The sequence below is a fragment of the Urocitellus parryii genome, chromosome 7 (assembly GCF_045843805.1).
Source record: "Urocitellus parryii isolate mUroPar1 chromosome 7, mUroPar1.hap1, whole genome shotgun sequence".
In the NCBI taxonomy this organism is placed as follows: domain Eukaryota; kingdom Metazoa; phylum Chordata; class Mammalia; order Rodentia; family Sciuridae; genus Urocitellus; species Urocitellus parryii.
In genome coordinates, this window is record NC_135537.1 from 136,186,979 (window position 1) to 136,211,211 (window position 24,233).

Below are 24,233 nucleotides of genomic sequence, written 5' to 3' on the forward strand. Positions count from 1 at the left end.
AGGGTGTCTCAGGAAGGTAGAAACCATGGGAGTAGTCCCTCCTGGAGTCTTGAACAAGATGACTTTTATTAGGAAGTAGTACTCTTGCTCCCCAAGGAAGCTTTACCTGATGATAGTATACAGTCCTGGACCAGAGCCCTGGGTACTTGCCATTTGGTCCTCTGAACTCTTCCTAGTCCAGATAAAAGGGAACCCAAAATATCTGTATCTTGGGAGGTTCTTGGTCCTGCAGGAAGAACCTTTTATTCATTTATTTTGCTAAGGTCCCCAGAAGCACCAGCAAAGAGTGTCTCTAAACTGGAATGTAACAAGTCACAGCCTAGTGCCAAGAATTAGCATACCCTTCCATCAAGCTCCCCCAAAGCAGCTCCCACCACCTGTTTTCACACAAGGTCCCAAACAGTGACCTAGATCTAGTACAGTATGAATTGAGACATTGATTTCCACTAGCCTGTCAACATTGAAAGATTCTGGGATGCTTAACTGTGGAGAGTTTATATTTCCTTAGGGATTTCTCAATTTTTTTCAAAATGGAAATATCCATTGATTTAAAAATTTTGATTAGGAATTGCACTCATGAAAATGAAAACAAAACAAATTTTTAACAGTAGAAAATCAAAACCTTTACTTTTTGTGCCCTCAATCTTATGAAATAACCACTGTTAAAATTTTGGTGCTTGGGCTAGGGTTGTGGCTCATTGGAAGAGCACTTGCCTAGCAAGGTGAGGCCCTGGGTTCAATCCTCAGCACCACATAAAAAATAATAATAAATAAATAAAGGTTAAATTCTTAAAAAATATTTGGTGCCTATTCTTTTAATTTTTAATACATATATAAATATGTTTGTGTATCTTTATATCAATATAAATATGTTTATGTATATGTTATATCAATAGGGGTATGTTATATCATGGTTGTTATTTACACAGTTCATGGTAGGTAGATTTTAATCTGTCAAATATCTAAAAACTTATGTTTTACATTTTATTGATTGCCCAGTGTTAATTTACAAGTGAATCAAAATTTATTTAGCCTTATGCCTTTTATAGAATTTAAACTGTTTCTAGATTTTCTGTATTCACAATCAATAACATATAGAATATTCTTCAGAGTGTATTTTTCTTTTTTATTTACTTTTATTTTTGATACCAGGGATTGAACCCCAGGGCACTGAGACACATCCCAGCCCTCTTTTTTACCTTTTTATTTTGAGACAAGGTCTCACTAAGTTGCTGAGGCTGGCTTTCAACTGAGATCCTCCTGCCTCAGCCTCCTGAACCACCAGGGTGTTTTTATTATTCTGCAAGCATTTCCATAAGTTGTGATAAGCAAAATTCTTGAGTTGAATTAAATAAAATTTTAGATTTTTATATATAGTTTCCTTTTATTCTACACAAAACTTGCACTATTTTATTATTCCAATGATGAATGAAACTGCTTATTCTCCAAGATTTTGATAACTGTGGCTCTTATAAATAAAATCTACTAATTTTTGATAATATAGTGGTTGAACATTTCTATTTATTATTTGATATGTATTTTTGATGTTCACATAAGAATGAATGTATTTCCAAATATTTATTATTCATGGATGTGTGTTGAATTGTGTTTCTCTAAAAATTTCATATAGAAGCACTGACCCCCAATGTGATTTATTTGGAGATATAGTCTTTAGAAAGTAATTTTGGTTAAATCAGATTATAAAGGTAGAGCCCTAATAGAATAGAGTTATGGCCTCATATGAAGAATCCCTCTCTCCCTCCCTCTCCCTCTCCCCCTCTCCCCCCCCTCTCCTTTTCATATGAGGATACAAAGAAGGTCTGTCTTCCATGCAGAAAGAGAATCTTCATCAGAATCTGACCATGCTGACACACTGATCTTGGACTTCCAGCTTCCAGAATTGTGAGAAAATTATTTTCTCACAAAATTATTTTATTTAATCTATTCTATGTATTGTATTTTGTTATGGTAACATGAGTGGACTAATATAATCCATTTGTATTTCATCATTGATAATTAGCTTTTCATGTCCTTTGCCTCTTTTTTTAATGGCTAATTAATTTTGCTTATTGATTTGCAGGAACTCTACATAATGTGGATATTAATCCTTTGCCACATATTTTGCAAAATAATCCCACACAATCTCCCAATATACTATTATTCTTTCATTATTTAAGTGAATAAAGTGACCTTTTATTGATCCATTCACAAGATATTTCATTCTTCTCACCAAATTAAATCATTCTTATTGCTTGGAACATATAAGTAAAGTCCTTTGGTTTTTAATATCTTCCAATTAGAAGTTTTATGTTTTTGATGTCAGCTTCCCACACTACCAGTTATGATTTCTTTCATTGAGAGTAAGTAGCAGATATAATGGAAGAGCAAAAGAGTTAGACTGGAGGTAGCAGCCGGAAGTCAGATTTAGTGCTACAGATGGGTATTATAGATGGCGCACAGGTTGCTATTACTGAAATAGGGATGTCTTAGGTTCATTTTAGAACATATTCCATGGTTTATTTGGCAGCAACAGTCACCACAATCAGAAGCTAAATTTACAATGGTCAATAGGAGCTAATAGAAGGATGTGGAGAGTAGGTCACATGTCATAGGTGTTAAGATTATATACCTTGGAATAAGGCAAATGCTAGCTTGAAGCCCTACTCCTCAAATTCCTATGTGCCCTCAGGCAAGGTACTGAATCAATTTGAACTTCAAATTGCTGCAATAACTTGGCACAGTGACTGCACAGCACAAAAACCGCTCTCAGTTGAACAGGAGTGCAGTGCGACCAGGAAGCAGCCCACCTGGTGTGAACCTGAGGGCGAGAGGTCCTGCAGTTTGGACCTGATAGGCAAGAGAGGGGAGGGGTCTAAACCTGGAGCAAAACAGAGAGACCAGGATCTGGGAAGCTCCAGACAGGAGAGGGATATGATACCAGGGGCACAAGTCTTCTCACCCTGGTTACCTACACCACCCTGAGGGCAGACACTCAAGCTTAAAATAGACAACTCCACCTACTGGAAGAGAGAGAAGCAGGAAACAAATGTAATTCTAAGAGTATTTTTTTCCTTCTTATAGTTTTTCTTTCTCCTCTACCATTCTATCCTCTGGCCCTCACAATCCCAACATAAGTGAGACCAAGAATTTTGCATGAAACAGAACTTTGAGAACTGAGTCACCTGAATAATATAATATATAGGAATTGCATAAGCCCCACCCCTTTTAATTTTTTCTCTTTTTTTCTTTCTTTCCATTTTTTCCTTCTCTTTCTTCTTCTTTCAACCTCCAAATTTTAATATTTTTACATCCTGTAATTTTCTAAATACATATGTTTGTTTTCATGTACTCTACTATCCTCTCACATACTTGTCTACCCTAAATTACCCCCTGTCTATTCCCCTGCTACTTATCCTCTTCATTAGACTTCTCCTCCAAATTTACTAAGTTATATTAACCTCATACCCTCACATCTTTCCCCCTTAGCTTATTGTCCCACGCCCAACCTCCAGTTCACTGTCTGCCACCAAAAACTGTACACCTTTCATGAAACTACTGATTATATTTTAAATAATAATTGAATCCAACATTTCTGGACATTGAGACTAACTATAAATGTCTTAATAACAATAATTTGTTCATAGGTGATGTATAGTTGATATTGGGATCCGTTAACATTGTCCTTCCTCACAAAGGAGGGATCTTGGAACCATACAAGAGCACTACAAATCTATCAGGTACAAACAATAACACACCAGATCCACAGAGCTGGAAAGGAAGACACGCAAGCAACATGAAAAGAGAAGGGAAGAAAGTGCCACAAACAAATCAAGACAACACATCATTAGAAGCATTGGCAGCTACAGCAGAAAAAACTACAGAGAAAGATTTCAAGATGTACATGGTTAAAGTGCTCTGTGAACTCAAAGAAGATATAAGAGAACAAATACAAGCAGTGAAAGACAACTTCGACAATGAGCTACATAAACAAATCCAAGAAGCAAAATATCACTTCAATACGGAGATAGAGGTTCTAAAAAAAACAAAAATCCTTGAAATGAAAGAAATAATAAACCAAATTAAAAACTCAAATGAGAGCATCACCAACAGAGTAGACCATTAAGAAAATAGAACATCAGACAATGAAGATAAAACATATCATCTTGCAAAGAACATAGATAGCACAGTGAAAATGATAAGAAACCATAAGCAGAACATACAAGAAATATGGAATAGCATAAAAAGACCAAATTTAAGAGTTATTGGGATAGAGGAATGCATAGAGGCCCAATCCAAAGGAATGAGCAAACTGTTCAATGAAATAATATCAGAAAACTTTCCAAACATGAATAATAAATTGGAAATCCAAATCCAAGAAGCCTACAAGATGCCGAATGTGCAAAATCACAACAGATTCATACCAAGACACATTATAATTAAAATGCTCAACATACAGAATAAGGAGAGAATTTCAAAAGCCACAAAAGAAAGGAATAAGATTACATATAGGAGTAAACCAGTTAGGATATGGCTAATTTTTCAACACAGACCCTGAAAGCTATAAGATCCTGGAACAACATATATCAAGCTCTGAAAGATAATGGGTGTCAACCAAGAATTTTGTCTCCAGCAACATCAAGCTTCATATGTAAACATGAAATAAAAACCTTCCACAATAAACAAAAATTAAAAGAATTTATAGCTAGAAAACTAGCACTACAAAACATCCTTGGCAAAATATTTCAGGAAGAGGAAATGAAAAACAACAATGAAAACCAGCAGAGGAGGTATAGTACCCTAAATGAAAAACTAATCAAAGAGGAAAACCAAGTCAAGTTAAATAACAAAAATAAACAGATATGGCTAGAAATACAAACCATGTCTCAATAGTAACTCTAAATGTTAATGGCTTAAACTCACTAATCAAAAGACATAGGCTAGCAGATTGGATTTAAAAAAGACCCAACAATATGCTGCCTACAGGAGACTCATCTGATAGAAAAAGACTTACACAGACACAGTGAAAGGTTGGGAAAAATCATACCACTCACATGGACTGTGGAAGCAAGCAGGGGTTTCCATCCTCATATCAAATAAAGTAGATTTCAAGCCAAAGTTAACCAAAAGGGATAAAGATGGACATTACATACTTCTCAAGGGAACCATACACCAACAATACATAACAATCATAAATATATATGCCCCAAACAATGGTGCAGCTATGTTCATCAAACAAACTCTTCTCAAGCTCAAGAGTCAAATTGATCACAACACAATAATCTTGGGTGACTTTAACACACCTCTCTCACTCTAGATATATATTCAAAACAAAAGTTGAATAAAGAAACTATGGAGCACAATAACACAATTAATAACAGACTTAACTAACATATATAGAATATTTCAACTGGCATCAAGTGGATACATTTTCTTCTCAGCAGCACATGGATCCTTCTCTAAAATGGACCATGTACTATTCACAAAGCAACTCTTAAAAAATAAAAAAGTAGAGATACTACCATGCATTTTATCAGATCATACTGGAATGAAATTGGAAATCAATGACAAAATAAAAAATAAAAATTTCTGCATCACATGGAGACTAAACAATATGCTATTGAATGAAAAATGGGTTCCAGAAGACATCAAGGAGAATATTAAAAAATTCTTAGAGGTAAATGAAAGCACAAACACATCATATCGGAATCTCTGGGACACTATGAAAGCAGTACTAAGAGGAAAATTCATTGCATGGAGTTCATTCCTTAAAAGAAGAAAAAGTCAACAAATAAATGACCTCATACTACATCTCAAAGCCCTAGAAAAAGAACACATCAGCAGCAAAAGCAGTAGAAGGCAAGAAATAATTAAAATTAGAGAGGAAATCAATGAAATTGAAACAAAAGAAACAATTGAAAAAAAATTGACAAAACAAAAAGTTGGTTCTTTGAAAAAAATAAATAAAATTGACAGACCCTTAGCCATGCTAATGAAGAGAAGGAGAGAGAGAACTCAAGTTACCAGCATATGTGATGAAAAAGACAATATCACAAAAACACTACAGACATACAGAGGATAATTAGAAATTATTTTGAAACCTTATACTCCAATAAAATAGAAGGCATTGAAGGCACTGACAAATTTTTTAAGTCATATGATCTGCCCAGATTGAGTCAGAAAGATATACACAACTTAAACAGACCAATATCAAGTGAGAAAATAGAAGACGCCATCAGAAGCTCACCAACCAAGAAAAGCCCAGGACCAGATGGATACACAGCCAAATTCCACAAGACCTTTAAAGAAGAACTAATACCAATACTCTACAATTTATTTCAGGAAATAAAAAAGAGGGAGCACTTCCAAACTCATTCTATGAGGCCAATATCACCCTAATTCCAAAACCAGACAAAGACACTTCAAAGAAAGAAAACTTCAGACCAATATCTCTGATGAACATAGATGCAAAAATTCTCAATAAAATCCTGGCAAATCAAATATAAAAACATATCAAAAAGGTTGTGCACCATGATAAAGTGAGATTCATCCTAGGAATGCAAGGTTGGTTCAATATACGGAAATCATAAATGTAATTCATCACATCAATAGACTTAAAGATAAGAATTATATGATCTTCTCAATAGATGCACAAAAAGCATTTGACAAAATACAGCACCCCTTTATGTTCAAAACACTAAAAAAACTAGGGATAAGAGGAACATATCTCAAGAATGCAAAGGCTATCTACCCTAAGCCTCAGGCCAACATCACTCTAAACAAAGAAAAATTGAAGGCATTCCCTTGAAAATCTGAAACAAGACAGGGATGCCCTCTTTCGCCACTTCTATTCAACATAGTTCTTGAAACACTGGCCAGAGCAATTAGATAGGTGAAAGAATAAAGGGATATATATATGAACTTAAATTAGCACTATTTGCTGATGATATGATTCTATACCTAGAAGACCCAAAGAAACTCCACCAGAAAACTTCTAGAACTAGTAAATGAATTCAGGAAAGTAGCAGGATATAAAATCAACACCTATAAGTCAATGGCATTTCTGTATATCAGTGAAAAATCCTCAGAAAGTAAAATGAGGAAAGCTACCCCATTTACAATAGCCTCAAAAAATAAAACTTGGGAATCAACTTAATGAAAGAGGTGAAAGATCTATATAATGAAAACTATAGAACCCTAAAGAAAGAAGTCAAAGAAGACTTTAGAAAATGTAAAGATCTACCTTGCTCTTGAATAGGAAGGATTAATATTATCAAAATAACCATACTACCAAAAGCATTATACAGATTTAATGTAATTCCAATCAAAATCCCAATGACATTCCTATTAGAAATAGAAAAAGCAATCAAGAAATTCATCTGGAAAAATAAGAGACCCAGAATAGCTAAAGCAATTCTAAGCAAGAAGAGTGAAACAGGTGGTATCGCTATACCAGACCTTAAACTATACTACAGAGTAATAGTAACAAAAATGGCATGATATTGGCACAAAAACAGACTGGTAGACCAATGATACAGAATAGAGGACACAGAGACCAATCCACAAAATTACAATCATCTTATATAGACAAAGATGACAAAAACATGCATTAGAGAAAAGATAGCTTCCTCAACAAATGATACTGAGAAAACTGGAGATTCACATGCCACAAAATGAAATTAAGCCCCTAACTCTCACCATGCAAAATGGATTACGGATTTAGGAATTAAACCAGAGACCCTGTGTCTAATAGAAGAAAAAGTAGGCCCTAATCTCCATCATGTGGGGCTAGGCCCCAACTTCCTTAATGAGACTCCTATAACACAAGAATTAAATCCAAGAATCAATAAATGGGATGGACTCAAACTAAAAAGTTTCTTCTCAGCAAAAGAAACAATCAGTAAGGTGAATAGAAAGCCTACATCCTAGGAGCAAACTTTTACTCCTCACATATCAGACAGAGCACTAATCTCTAGGGTATGTAAAGAACTCAACACCAAAAAACAAATAATCCAATAAATAAATGGGCCATGGGCCTGAAGAGACACTTCTCAGAACATGATATACAAACAATCAACACATACATGCAAAAATATTCATCATCACTAGAAATTAGAGAAATGCAAATTGAAACCACTCTAAGATTTCATCTCACTCTAGTCAAAATGGTAGATTATTAATACAAGCAACAGTAAGTGTTGGCGAGGATGTGGGGGAAAAGTTACACTTATACATTGCTGGGCCTGAAAACTGGTGCAGCCAATATGGAAAGCAGTATGGAGATTTCTTGGAAAATTGGGAATGGAACCACCATTTGACCCAGCTATCCCTCTCCTATGACTATAACCAAAGGATTTAAAAACAGCATACTATAAGGACATAGCCACATCAATGTTTACAGCAGCACAATTCACAACAGCTAAACCATGGAACCAACCTAGATGCCCTTCAATAGATGAATGGATTAAAAAATGTGGCATATATACACATGGAATATTAGTCAGCAATAAAAGAGAATAAAATCATGGTATCTGCAGGTAAATAGAAGTTAGAGAAGACAATGCTAAGTGAAGTTACCCAATCCCAAATAACCAAATGCTGAATGTTTTCTTTGATATAAGGAAGCTGATTTATGGTGGGATAGGGAGGGGAGTGTGGGAGGAAATAGATGAACTCTAGACAGGGCAGAGGGGTTGGAGGGGAAGGGATGAAGCATGGGTTTAAACGATGGTGGAATGTGATGATAATTATTATCCAAAGTACATGTATGAAGACATGAATTGGTATGAATTTACTTTGTATACAAGCAGAGATATGAAAAATTATGCTCTATATGTGTAATAAGAATTGTTATGCATTCTGCTGTCATATAGAAATAAAAAGAATACGTGGGCAAAGGAACTGAACAGGCACTTCTCTCACCCACGTCCCACTTGGGCAAGGGAAAAGGTTCCTATGAAAGGAATGGGCTGGCTGTAAAATTAAAAAGCTAGGAAAATAGTCCCATGAAATAAACACTAGAGACCAAAATTAAGTTTTCAGAATGGGGACAGTGACAGTTTAGGCCAACCAAATGCATATGGCTTCTAATAAATGAAGGAGCCCCCCACTTGCTTTATTTATACCAGTACAGATCAAAATGGATCCACATGAGCTTCTTCAAAAAAAACAGGATATGGCTGGAGGTAAGCAGGCTGCTCATTTCTTAACAGGTCATGCCCATCTCTGGTGCTCTGCTGAACTTGTGATGGAGCTGGGTAGGAAGCCACATGAACCAGGAATTCTCAAACCAGCAGGATTGTAGCTGGGAGTTCCTGATACCATACTTTCCTGCCTAATGGCTTCAACATCATTTTAGTTTATTCACAGTTCATGGATGGCTCCCTACACACTTTCCAGAAGAAATATGATCAGTCAACAAGTATATGAAACATGTTCAACATCTCTAGCAATTAGAGAGATGCAAATTAAAATGACAAAGAGATTCTGTCTCACTCCAGTCAGAATGGCAATTATCAAGAATACAAGTAACAATGAATGTTGGCAAGCATGTGGGGGAAAGGGTACACTCATACATTACTAGTGGGACTGCAAATTGGTACAATCACCCTAGAAAGCAGTATGGAGATTCCTCAGAAAATTTGGAATAGAACCACTATTTGACTCAGTTATCCCATTCCTTGGCATATACCCAAAGGACTAAAAATCATATTACATCAATATTTATAGCAGCTCAATTCACAATAGCTAAACTATGGAACCAGCCTAGGTGCCCCTCAAAAGATGAAAGGATAAAGAAAATATGGTACATATTTACAATGGAATATTACTCAGCCATAAAGATGAATGAAATTATGGCATTTTCCAGTAAATGGTTGGAACTGGAGCCTGTCGTGCTAAGTGAAATAAGCCAATCCAAAAAACAAAGGCCAAATGTCCTTTCTGATATGTGGATGCTAAAACACAATAAGGGGTTAGAAGGGAAGAATAGAAGTTCATTGGATTAGATAAAGGGAATGAATGGAAGAGAGAGGAGAAGGGAATAGGTAAGACCATAGAATGACTAGGACATTACTTTCCTATGTTCATATATGAATACATGACTGATATTACTTCACATCATGTACAACCACAAGAATGGGAAGTTATACTACATGTATGTATAATATATCAAATTACATTCTAGCATCATGCATATCTAAAAAGAACAAATAAAAAAAAGAAAATTCCTGACAGTAGCAGTTTCACCTTAAAGGCAAAGTTGTGGATTAAATCATTTTACAAGGTTTCTTGCACCCAAAATATTCTAAGAACAAAAACTAATACTCATTGGTTTTCAAGATTTATGGTCTTTGGCTTTTGAATAACTTTACTTGTTTGAAACATGTGTCTATATTATTTTGGATAACTTCATATTCTAAATGAAAAACTTTTTTTAGTTCTAAAAAACAGAATTTTTCTAGCTATTAATCCATTCAGTCCTTATTACTGTGTGAGAATGTTGTTCTCACTATCATGATTATTTCCATTTTAGTAGTGGATAAGTTAAATAACTGTTCAAGGCCAGTTATATTCAGTAAGTTGCAGAGTCAGTCAACGGTCATGCTGTCAGGACTTACAGTCTTCACCATTACCTTCTACAGAAGATAGTGACTCACTGCCATAGGAGGTGCTAAATCATTGGACAATGACAATTATTCGGAGCTATTATGAGGGAACACATACATAAAGTGGACTAGACAACATCTAGATTTTCCATCTTTAAGTACCTAGATAATGTGAAGACCAACTCTCAGCATGCTATATTAAAGAGAGTATACCTTGCACCCTAAAACTCTCCAAGTCAAATTCAATGGAAAAGATGAAGTATATTTCTTTTTTTGTCAAACTTAACAGAATAGAAAGGAAGAAATACCAGCAGCTCAACTGAACCATAGTTCTTGCAACTCCCAAGAGGTGGTTTCAAGTTTAAGTTGAATAACAGAAGACAGGAGATCACAAAGAAGGTGGAATAGGTCAGCCCACAGCTCAGACCCTGGAGACAGTCTCCAAGAAGTCTTTTTATAAATCATTTTGGGGAAGATCACTGTTGGGAGCCACTATATCCCCTCAGGGACCCACTCGAGGAGTGTCAATGAATCCCAACAATTACTCTTTGACCTGAATGAAGACACAGGAGAGTCATGGTTTAGGAGACTTATAACCTGGTGGCTCATTCCTAACCACCTTTCTCCTATGGCCTACCCAGCTTCCTTGAATTGGAAACTAGATCTCTCATTCTCAGGTTCCATCCTGAACAGTTCCTACCATCCCTTATATTCCATAGGTCAACTAAGAGTGCCTCTTTCCAAACCATCCTGGACCTGTCTTCTCTACCTCACTCACCGAGACCCAGGAAACCTTGAACTCCAAAAGGAAGGCTAGCCGATGGTATACCAGCTGCCTGCAAACTTCCCACTTGTGGAAAAGTAACAGCCTCCGGTCCAGGACATTTCTTGACAACATCCGAGCTGACTCCACAGGTGAGGGCTGAGGACATTACAGATGGTTTATAACACCAACATCAAGCAATAGATCGCCAGCTCTTCACCACATGCATTCCTTTCCTTGACCCTTGAAAAGCCCCCACAAGGTAAGTTGAATTATTATGCTATTTTACAAAATATAATTTACCAGGTGAAATAAACGGCCAAAAGTCACATTGAGTTGCAGTAGTTAAATCAGGGTAGGTACAAGCCTCATCCTGATTCCAGATCCTAAAGTTCCCAAGATGTGATATAAGACAGAGATGGTATCCTCCCCACTGACCTTACTTCTCCAGGGCTCCTGTCCATGAACACAGGATCAGGATGAGGTAGGTAAGACAGGTTATCTAGATCTTAGGTCCTATCTGTCTCCTGAAGTCGTAGTCAGTGTGGCTTGTGCTGTGTGCATGCACACTCACACACCTGCATGGCCTTAGAGAGGAGATGCTGTCCACTTGCACACTCAGCGGCACCTTGGAAAGGGCCCTTCACAAGGTGGTGGTGTCTCCTTGTCAAAGCACAGGTGAGAATCTAAAGCACATGAAGGATACCTCCTTGACCATCTCTGTTGCCCCCCCCACAAAGAAAAGGGGAAGCAATTGGCCTCTTCTGTCAATTGTCCTCAGCACCATCACACTCAAGTCACTGACTTCTCAGAGCACAAACATGTCCCAGGAAGTGGATATTGGTGGTTACCAGTGTCTGAGGCTCTGACTTCCCTCCAGTGAACTCAAGGTTCAGATTCTGGGCCTCTAGCATTCATGTGAATGCATCTCCCGCTCCCCTCCCTGGTATCATAAGAGTCTTTTTACCTTTTTCTCCATGGTTTCAACATAAATCCTCTCTCCCTGTAACCACATTGTATTATCATACCCTTTGACTGTCTATCCTGAAGACCATCCTGTGCTCAGATCCTCTGGTTCCCTGATGCTTTGGTTGCTGCATTGATTATACCAACCCTTTTTCCTATTCTTACACCTCTCTTTCTTACATTCTTAGCCCACCACACTTTTTTTTTCTTATCCCTTTGAAGTTGTCCTTATACTGGATTGTCAGTCAAAATGTTTCCATCCTCATTGGTCATTTAGTACATATCTTCAAGCACATACATTTACAACTAAACAAACGAAAAATGGTTAGGGTAACCCACAACCACCTTATAAATTCTTAGTACTTAATAAAGAATAAAGACCTTGCATTAGATGAAAATCCTCTCAAAACGAAACCACAACTAGTTTTCTAAGCTGATATCTTCCCATTCCCTGTCCTGTCCTGTTCTCTCTGCTCTGATAGATACACAACACTTTTTTTTTTCCTGGAATCATCCTCTACTGTCTGAATTTTTGGTACTTGAGATTATTTCCATGAGGACATTGAACTTCATCTATGTACTGATGCATAGAAATGAGTGATTGTAAAGAAATGGACACAATCGTATCTATGTATTATATTTTTCATTCCAACAGATGACATCTCTATAAAGAACAATTCAGAAAGGAAGAATATAGGTAAGAAAAGGAGTGGTAGTTACAGGACTGAGGACGATTCATTGAATGACTGAAGAGGGTACAATATGTTTGTCAGTTAATGGGAAAGAGCTGGTATCAAGGTAGAGAATGAAAATACTACTCATTTTCTCCCTCACATAGCTTGATGTATGTATTTCTCTCCAAATGTACCCCTTTTTGTTCTCAGCTTACTCACAAAGAAACCTCTATCTCCTACCTTCAGTGAGTCAGGGGCTTAAACCAGGCTTGGTACTGCACACTCACAGTCCCAGGGACTCTGGAGATTGAGGCAGGAGATTACAAGTTGCAGTTCAGACTTGGCAACTGAATGAGACTCTATCTCAAAATTTAAATGCCTAGAAATGTAGCTCAGTGGTAGAGTGTCCCTTGGTTCAATCTCTAGTACTGGGGAAAAAAAAATGGACTTGATCCACCAGCACCATGGCTACCCTACTAATGAAATCATGACCAAACATGTGAAATCTCTATTTTGAATTGAATGTATTAATTATTATACTGCTAAAATACCAGAATAGCAGAGAATAACATAACAAAATTTGTGTAAAATTAATTGTGTAAAATTTCATATTTCCTCCAACTTTTTTTTGAGAGAGAATTTTTTAATATTTATTTTTTAGTTTTCGGTGGACACAACATCTTTATTTTATTTTTACGTGATGCTGAGGATCAAACCCAGCACCCTGCACATGCCAGGCAAGTATGTTACCACTTGAGCCACATCCCCAGCCCATTCCTCCAACTTTTATGACAAACATTGCAGAAACACTTGAAATGTCCTTGTTCCCACCCAAAAATCTTTCTGATTCCCACTCAGAGATAATCACTCTTCTACTCTTAGTAGGATACTTTACATTCAGGACTTATGCTCCAGCTACATTCCAGATATATTACTTTAGATGAACATGTACATGTATTTTCTGATGTGCCATATATCTTCAAGCAACCGCTTTCTCTCACCACATTATTTATGTCTGAGGTATCTATGTGAATTTATTTTAAAAACCATTGAAAGGAATCTATTAGTAAGAATGTAGCACAATTTTCTTATTCATCTCTCACTGAGTGGCCCATTTCTGACTTTCCTATGTAGCAATACGCATCTCATGCATGTCTTCTTGAGGCCATGTGCTGGGGTTTCTCTGGGGCTAGTTAGGAAGATTAATTGCTGGGTGGAAGGTGTGTGGATTTCAGCTTCATATAGGCTCATTGTTTGCCAATTCCTTCTCCCTTGTAGTTCTTCCACAAATTGTTTTAGTTTCAATCAATTTTTTAAGTTTTATGTGTAAAGGAAACCTGTAGCATTTGCATTGGGATTTCATTGAATTCACACATTAACTGGAAAAGAACTGAGGTTTCTATAGTGAGACAGGAACATTCTCTATTAGCCCCAAATTTCCTTTCCTTTTTTTTTTTTTTGGTCCTTCATTAAAGTTTATTAAAATTTATTGATATCGGAAACTTCTTTTGGACCTCTTTAGTTAGAATTATTTCTAGATGACTCGAAACTTTCTTCAACTATTTTAAAATTGTTTTTGTCGTTTTTAACATTTTAAAAAATTTAATTAATTATATATGACAGCAGATGCATTTTGTTTCATTGTACACAAATGGAGGACAATTTTCTTTTGTCTGGTTTTACCCAATATAGAGTTGCACCATTTGTGTAATCATACATGTCCCTAGAGTGATGATGTTCTTCTTATTCTATCTTTCCTACCCCTAAGCCCCCTCTCCTCCACCCTCCTCTTTGCCCAATCCAAAGTTCCTTCATTCTTCCCATATCCCCTTTTCCCCATTATGAGTTAGCATTCACTTATCAGAGAGAACATTCCACCTTTGGTTTTTGGGGATTGGTTTACTTCACTTAGCATATTCTCCAACTCTATCCATTTACCTGCAAATGCCATGATTTTATTCTCTTTTAATGCTGAGTAATATTCTATTTGTATATATACCACAGTTTCTTTATCCATTCATCTATTAAAGGGCATCTAGGTTTGTTTTACAACTATTTTTTTGAGGAATCTTTTTGAAATTATATTTTCTAATTTATTTATATAGCATCAATTTTTCTACATAGTGGCTTATAACTAACAAAATTGTTGAAATCTCTTTGGTCATCCAGAGAGTTCATGGATTTATTTGTAGATAATCATATTTTCTATGAGTAATATCTTTTGTTTACAATCATTACTTAGCAAATTCTTTCTATTGATGTTTCCACAAATAGGCTAATACTTCAAGCATTTTATGCAGACTACTAATCTCCACACTTTATGTGGCTCTGTGGCCACATCTACTCTACCAAGTGGCACAAACATCCCAAGCTCCAACCATGAGGGCTTACCTAATTGCTGATCACAAACCCCAAGGGGCCACCACAGCATTGACTATGGATTATATTTCTTTTTTAGGGTTTTCTTTTTGCCCCTCAACCAGGTATGCCTCTCCCTTTCTTTTACATTTGGTTATGTTTTTGGTGGGAGTTTTGTGTTTGCAATTTTCTAAACTTTCTATGTATTTTATTAAGAATGGGACCTGTCAACATCAGCTTAGTGTGCCAGGTTGCTTAGAGCCCAACCTCTGAGATCTTACATTTCTGTATTATACAAAATAAACATAGTCTCTGAGCCTCCAGGCTCATAGAACCCTTTGAAATCAAAGGTATAGGGATTCTAGATGAAGATTAAATAAAAGACATCTTAAAATTTTGACAAACCCAAACTGCTTTAAATGTAGATACAAGAAAGCATATCCTGATTAGATATGACAGAGATAAGTAGACCTACATCCCTCATGCCTAGCATATAATTCACATATTACTATCAGAAACACTGAGAATTGGTGACTGAATTAATTACAGATTTGATTAGTTTTTAAGTGGAAACCTCTTCAGGAAAATTGGTGAGTTAATTATGAAAACTCATATTATTGCAACTAATTGATCACACAATGTAAAGTGGCTTTAAGAGAATAAGAGATTACATCTCTCCTAATAACAGTCCATGTGGGTACTCTTGGTGGTGGGTGTCTCTCCTAGATATGAAGAACTAGGGATACAGGCTCATCCTCCCCATGTGACTCCATCATCCCATTCAGCATCCTCCATATTTGCATAGATTTGGCACAAGAGAGAATAGGGAAGCCCAGCACTGGATCACATAAGTGGATAGGCTAGAACTTCCTCATATGACCAAACCTCAACAGAAGGGAGCCTGGGAAATGTAGTCTAGTTGAATATCCAAGAAGAAAAGAATAGTATGGATTTGGACGAGCAGCTAGTAGTCTGTCATAGTTAGTATGTCTTAAAATGCAAGATGGGACAAAGAGGAACCTGCAATGGAGCAGTGAAGGCAGAACTAATGATGTTTCAGTTAGAAGAGTAAGATGGTGTGAGCCAAAGCACCGAGATATGAGGTATAAGGGCAGTACACAAACATTATATTAAAATAAGAATCAAAATAACCAAGGCACTGAAGAGAGGTAAATTAGGAGATCGTTCTTGTGAGCATGCTACAGTTAGGGAATGCAATAAACCAGGATTTCACTCAAGCAATATGGAGGGAAAACTTATGGGTGTTTGCAATGAACAACACTTATCTATCATCAGTCCAGAGAAGTTAATATAAACAATGCATGATATTCCTTTCCCCCAAATCTTGAGTAGCAAGACATGTTGTCCAGATGAGTGGACATGAAAATATGGGAAGAGGAGACCAGGCCTGCCAAACTAGACCTGTGAGTTTATTAAACAGTAGTTATAGGTACTGTGGAGTTACATGAGTCACAACACAAAATAACTAAGAACAGAAAGAAGTCTGAAGAGAAAAGCATGGTGATTCTGTATATTGGATGGCTTGTCGGATATAAAACAACTTAAAGGAGATGGTCAAATATAATAGAATCAAAATAATACCATTTTGTTCTGACCTGACTCCATTTTATGTTTGCTTGAAATGTTTTCTTTTCAGCCTCCTGACAGCTGTATGTATGTTGACAGTAGAGTAGGAGCTTCCCATGACCCTGACTATGGCCCTGATATATAACTAAAATGACTCTGAAATGTATGATCAAAACAATTCTCTCATGTAATCAAAATATCTGTCTCAACAAAGCCTTTTCTCACCTACCTCCTTGTGGTTTTGGTGGGTTTTGTCTTTATAAACGCTGTGCTTCCACAGTTCAAGTGCTGAGAGTTCTTTGAGGCACTAGCCTGCTCCCAGTCGCTTACCTGTCTTGCTCACTAAAGGACTTTTTTCCCTTTCAATTTTGCTCAATAAGTGTGGTGGCCTGTGATTCTCACACTCTGTAACCGTAGTAAAGTCTACTTCCAAAATGGGACACCAAGGGAGAAAATTCACTGGTCTATTTTGGTGGGATCTAAACCCAGTGATCCTTGTGATTTATAATCTCCCAATACCCCTACAGACCCATCACTTTATGGGGTCTTGGATCACTCTTTGTTTGGTCTATAGAACAATTCCACATTTCCAGGCCAGTTCCTCCACTAAGAAATCCTTGCCCTGGAGAATTTAGTCAAAAACTCCAAAATGCTGTCTGTTCCCTATCATGTATAATACAATCAGTGTGTGATTCTGGCTTCTCCATTACATTGTCAGGTCCTTGAGAGCAGGGACTATGACATATACACTGATGAATGAATGAATAAACTGTATTTGTCACATGCTTACAATTTTTCCCTAGGGTCTAACAAAGACTGTAGACCATGGAATGTGAGATTTAATTATGAAATGATTGAGTCTTGGGTGTTTATGGCATGCTAATAGGGGAGAATGAGAACTTCTTTTTAATTATTTATAAATGACAGCAGAATGCATTATAATTCTTATTACACATATAGAGCACAATTTTTCATATCTCTGGTTGTATACAAAGTATATTCACACCAATTTATGTCTTCATACATGTACTTTGGATAATAATGATTATCACATTCCACCATCATTTATAGCCCCATGCCCCCTCCCTTCTGACCTATCTAAAGTTCATCTATTCCTCCCATGCTCCTTCTCCCTATCCCACTATGAATCAGCCTCCTTATATTAAATAAAACATTTGGCATTTGGTTATTTGGGATTGGCTAACTTGACTTAGCATCTATCTTCTCTAACTTCATCCATTTACCTTCAAATGCCATGATTTTATTCTGTTTTAATATTGAGTAATATTCTCTTGTGTAGATGTGTCATATTTTAATCCAATCATCTATTGAAGGACATCTAGGTTGGTTCCACAGTTTAGCTATTGTGAATTGTGCTGCATTGATGTGGCTGTGTTCCTGTAATATTCTGTTTTCAAGTCCTTTGGTTATAGACCGAGGAGAGGGATAGCTGAGTCAAATGGTGGTTCCATTCCCAGTTTTCCAAGAAATCTCTATATTGCTTTCCATATTGGCTGTACCAATTTGCAGCCCCACCTTTCTCCCACAGAGGATGAATACTTCTGATTCACACATTGCTCATTTTGTAGACATGAGTGTCCTGGTGAATGTCAGTTAGTTCCATAGACCAACAGAAATGTTTCTCCAAAGTTTGAGTATCTCTGGATTTTATGAAGGCAGGTATTGAGAAAGCCTATCACTAGAGTCAAAAGTGTTGCATACAGAAGATCATAATGCACAGTAATGGCACTAATAATTATCATAATATCACCTTTCATGTCAAAGGAACCATGAAGAAAGAAAACCAGTCTTCTACCATGGAGTTCATCCTCTTGGGAGTCACAGGTCAGCAGGAGCAGGAGGATTTCTTCTTAATCCTCTTCCTGTTCATTTACCCCATCACCCTGGTAGGAAACTTGCTCATCATCCTCGCCATTCTCTCTGACATTCACCTCCACAACCCCAAGTAGTTCCTCCTGGCCAACCTCTCCCTTGTCGACATCTTCTTCTCCTCTGTAACCATCCCTAAGATGCTGGCCAATCATCTCCTGGGCAGCAAAGCCATCTCCTTTGGGGGATGCCTGACACAGATGTATTTCATGATAGCTTTGGTCAACACAGAAAGCTACATACTGGTGGCCATGGCATATGACTGAGCCATGGCCATCAGCCGCCCTCTTCATTATACAGCCATCATGAGTCCAAGGTCCTGTGTCCTGCTGGTGGTTGCATCCTGGGTGATTGGAAATGCCAATGCCCTTCCTCACACTCTGCTCACAGCTGCTCTGTCCTTCTGTGGCAGCAAGGAAGTGGCCAACTTCTACTGTGACATTTCTCCCTTGCTCAAGCTGTCCTGTTCTGACATACACTTGAACGTGAAGATGATGTACCTAGGGGTTGGTGTTTTCTCTGTGCCATTACTGTGCATCGTTGTCTCCTATGTTCGTGTCTTTTCCACGGTCCTCCGCGTTCCATCCACAAAGGGTGTATGCAAAGCCTTCTCCACCTGTGGGTCTCACCTCACAGTTGTTTCCTTGTACTATGGGACAGTCATGGGCATGTATTTCCGACCTCTGACCACTTACAGCCTAAAGGATGCTGTGCTTGCTGTGATGTACATGACAGTGACCCCCATGTTAAATCCTTTCATCTACAGTCTGAGAAACCAAGACATGAAGGCTGCTCTGAAGAAACTCTTTCACAGAAGAAGCTCTTCATAACCAATGTGAGGTCATACACTGCATACAGTGCTCACCACTGGGAGGAACTTGGAATATCACCTTCAATGTTATCTCCTACAAAAAGCTTCTTCCAAGCTTTAGAGCCATAAATCTCTAGTCTCTAAAAACTTATAGCCATTTAGTGAAACAACTTATGGAAATGATCACTTTGACCACATTTCTATTTTGGTTGGCTGATCAGCAGCACAAGCTATTGGGTTCACATTCCCCCTTTGCAACTGACTAGCAGAGTAAAGTTGAAAAAAGTTTGACCCTAGGCTTCTACATCTACGTATTGAAACAACAATATCTGCCCTGCTGGTGTCACAGAGTGTGGTCAGATCTCATGCTTTGAAGACTAAAAGTCAGCATTTTTATGTGGCTATTATGTTTAATCCAGCCTAGTAGGCTTGAAAGCCTCTGAGGGCAGGAGCTGTATTCACATAAGACTATCTTCACAATCCTGGTCATATAAGGTACACCCAGTAAACGCTGGCAGAGGTAGAATGGGTGAATGACGATAATGTCTCTGATATGCAATCAGATAATGATTACAGATAATTGGAGTGGACATAATTTATCCATCTTTAAAATCTTTGAGGAATTTAGGAATATCTTTTTATGCTTCCTTCATATTGATTAAAATAAAACTGTCTTTTAAGATCATAGAGTTCTCCCTAAAATTTTACTAAAATGATGGTAATGTAGGTTTTTCATGGTTTAAAGGAATAATGATTCTGATCTAATAAATGAAATCAATGCTGGTATAATTCATTCCAACACAAAATAATGACCAAAATCTTAGGTGGCATATAATACATGAAGAAAAAAGACCAGTGTTGATAATGACGTGACTGGGATTCTCTTGAGTGTCTCAGGGAAGGAGAGGCCATAATTCTGGCCATTAATTCTGATTATGTAGGTAACATTCCCAAAACAGAGTTAACCCAGTACAACACTGAATACCCACTAAGGAACCCTATGATCCACGTTTTGTTCTACTTATGAGAAAATCAGAAAACTTTCTCAAAACATTAATGACATACAAATGATCTCTCATCGATCTCATTTTTCCAGTAAAATAATGTTCTTAAAAGATGGCTTGAGTATATCCTAGAATAATACACAGGTTGTTTTATTATCCACTTTTTTAACTGAGAGGTAAAATATAAAATTATTATCTTCTATATTTAATTCATGTTGCCAAGAATTTGTCCATGAATGTTTGAAAATGATTGTACTCACATTTTAACATCTTCTGGGACCCTTAAACACCAAGGATGAGAACTATCACAATTTTCTTCTTTTAAACAAATTATAAATTCGTACAAATGAATGATCACAGGATGCAATAAATAAAGGTATTTTATTAGGGCGTTTTCAAGGTTAGGCAATGAAAATGACACATAAATTTTATCTATTCTCTGTCTCTCCAAGCCTGAATGAAGGTTGGGGATATGTCTTGTTCCCTGCTCTACTTCAGCACTTAGAACAATTGACATATAGTAACTACTTAATAAAATTGTGTTAAATGAATAAGTGAATCCTTCAATAATATGTTTAAATAATATATACAAGGTTAATATTTCTGCAATGGGTATACTCAATAAGGTCAAATGCAATAAGATACTTCCAGTATTTTTATAGAGAAATATTAAGTGCCCAAGAGAATTCTACAGAAGAAGAGCTGAGAAAATATATATTCTTAGGAGAAGTCCAAATACCTAACTGTTGAAATCAAACTCACATTATTCCTCTAAGTTAGATAAGGGAAGTTGACCTTCCTTTCTTTATTTCCTACAATAATCATAAGAATCTATGTGCACATGCAGAGATTCCATTGCAAATAAAAACTACTGCCCCTGTCTTTCAAGTCATTGTCTTATCCATCTCCTTTGATTCTGTCAAGCATGCTGTCCTGAAATAATTTTAACACAGTAATTTAAGTTACTCCATGTAAACCCTAGGATTGACTAAGTTTGGAAAAGCCTTGATAGCTGATACATCACTGAAGTTTACTTAGGATGGTTAAGGAAACAGAAATCACATCTGTTATGTTTAAACCAAAAACACTGAATACAAAGGTGTATTCTGAAAATGACTAACAGAAGGGAAAAGTATGCTGAGGTTGCCCAGTGATTATTGAGTGCAGAAAGTGACTTCCTATAGGACCAGAGTAATGATAGTGGTCATCCGGACCTAGGGACATGGAGGAGGGATGACCATATCTCTGACGCTCTAATCTCTGAGGACCACTCAGCTGCTGCTCAGTCTTCACTTGTAGAGGTAATTTCTATTTGGGGGGAATCTAAATCCTCAAAGCACTATTTAGGGGCAACTCTTATGGAGTTGCTATTTGTTTTATTTGTTGGTCATGGAAATATCAAGAGGCATCCCAGACACAGGACCAGACAGTCCTCTTTGTCCTCCAACATATAGCAATAACATGATGTCCTTGGTCATTGGGATCAATCACCCTCACCAACAGAGAAATCTCTTTTTTCATGAGACATACTACATACAATTCGATTGAATCTTAGCAACAAAATACTACATTTTAAAAATGCAAATTCCCAGATTATTATTGATACCATTTTTATAAGGCTATAAACAATTAAAACAACAAAAATAAATATTTTTCAAGAATATACATGTATGCCATTAAAGCACATTAAAAACAAATGACCACAGGGCTCAGATGAGCAGAAATTCAAGATGGGATAGTCAGGGAAATGAAACTAGGAGTACTATGTTGGTAGGTGAAGTATATGACCACAGTCATAATCCTTTGTCAGATGAATAGCTGGTAAAGATTTTCTCCATCTGTAGGCTGCCTCTATTAATTGTTTTCCTGTGCTATGCAGAATTTTATCCATTTCTTCTAGATTTTTCAATGTGTTCTCATATAATTGTTCATAATAAAAGTTTCTATAGTTTTTGGTATCCTTATAATTTTTGGTATCAATTATAATGTCTCCTTATTCATCTCTTATTTTATTTATTTGAATTCTCTTTCTTTATTTTTCCCTAGGTAACCTGGCTAAATCTTGTCAAATTCATCTTTTTTTAAAAAAAGTATTTCATTGATATTTTATATTTTTTAAATTCTCCATTTTATTTCCCTTGAATTTTTTTATTTCTTTCCTTCTCTTAATTTGGGGTTTCATTTGTTCTTTATTTTTATTTTCTAATTCTTAAGTAGTGAATTATTTTTACCAGTATAAGGCAGTTAGAAATGTGAACCATACTAGACATTAGGTGATACAAATAAATTAGTGTTAAATTTTTAAGTGAGATAATTGCCTAGTGGTTATTTCCTTAAGAAATATATAACTCTTTCCTTAAGCATTTCTATTTTTATAAATATACATAGACATTTACCAGTGAAATGATATGATATATAGAATTTGCTTCAAACTAATCTAAAGGGCTAGGGGATGAGGAGGAAATTGTAGATAAAAACAAGCAAATCTGGCCATGAGACAGTGACTGTTAAAAAGGGTGACAGATATTTAAACTGACTTCATATTGGCTCACCTTTTTTTATTTAGCTAAAAATAATGCTGATGAAATCATGGGTCTCATGGTAGTTTGGGGTGGAGTTGTTTCAAATACATAACCTTCAAAATAAAATGTAGTAGATATATTATATAATATACACTATATCAAAATATAACAGACATACACAATATAACAATTGTTAAACAATAGAGGATGTAGCCAATATTAAATTAGTAAGAACAGATATTACACCACAATGAAATATCACTTCACACCTGTTAGAATGACCATTATCAAAGAAATAAAAGATAAATGTTGGTAAGGATAGGAAGGGGGTGATGTAAAGGGACATGAAGGTACCCTTACAGGAAGTCATCACTATAGGGAATGCAGGTTAACCTCCGGAGTGCTACCAGTGGGCCTTTATCCTAAGTACCCATGATGTTTCAGTTTTTAAAAATTTTTTTTTCTTAACTTTCCAGCTTCATTTTATTACCTAACACATTAGCATCATTGTTGTTCAGCCTGTGTCTGATGATTACAGAGTTCCTACATGCTTTCCATGTGTTGGTTCTTGCTTTTGGAATCTTATTTCCTTGTATGTCTACTTTGTTTATGTGTTGAATATTATCCTTAAAAAATACCGAGAAAAATAATGTGAAGTCTAAGGGACATTGTTTTCCTCCAAACAATTTTTTTTCAGTTGCTTTTACTTAGTATTTGAAATCATCTTGATCCAAGATTAGTGTCTGAGATTTTCCAGATCTCTAATGGTTCAAAGCTTGGTTTCAGAATGCATGGATTCTTCTTTATTTTTCATTTATCCTTACTCCTAGGGCAACTTTTAGGACTGATGCATGGTAATGATTTGTTTACTTCTTGTAAACTAGACTCATTGCCCAAGATCTTTGCCTATAAATATCAATATTAGAGCAATTGTCTGTGTTCATCTCAAGAAGCTGTCTTGGGATTGCCTCCCCAAGGCCTCTCCAAAACTGATAAATGGGCCCTGTTCAGCCCCATTCTACATGAAACTGGGATCCAAGCCTCAGTTCTCAGA

The 24,233-nt window shown here is 36.5% G+C and overlaps 1 pseudogene; it reads left to right on the forward strand.

Moving 5' to 3' along the window:
* Positions 1 to 18,742: 18,742 nt before the first annotated feature.
* On the forward strand, positions 18,743 to 19,672 carry LOC144255990 (olfactory receptor 1A1-like; annotated as a pseudogene).
* The last annotated feature ends 4,561 nt before the right edge of the window (positions 19,673 to 24,233 follow it).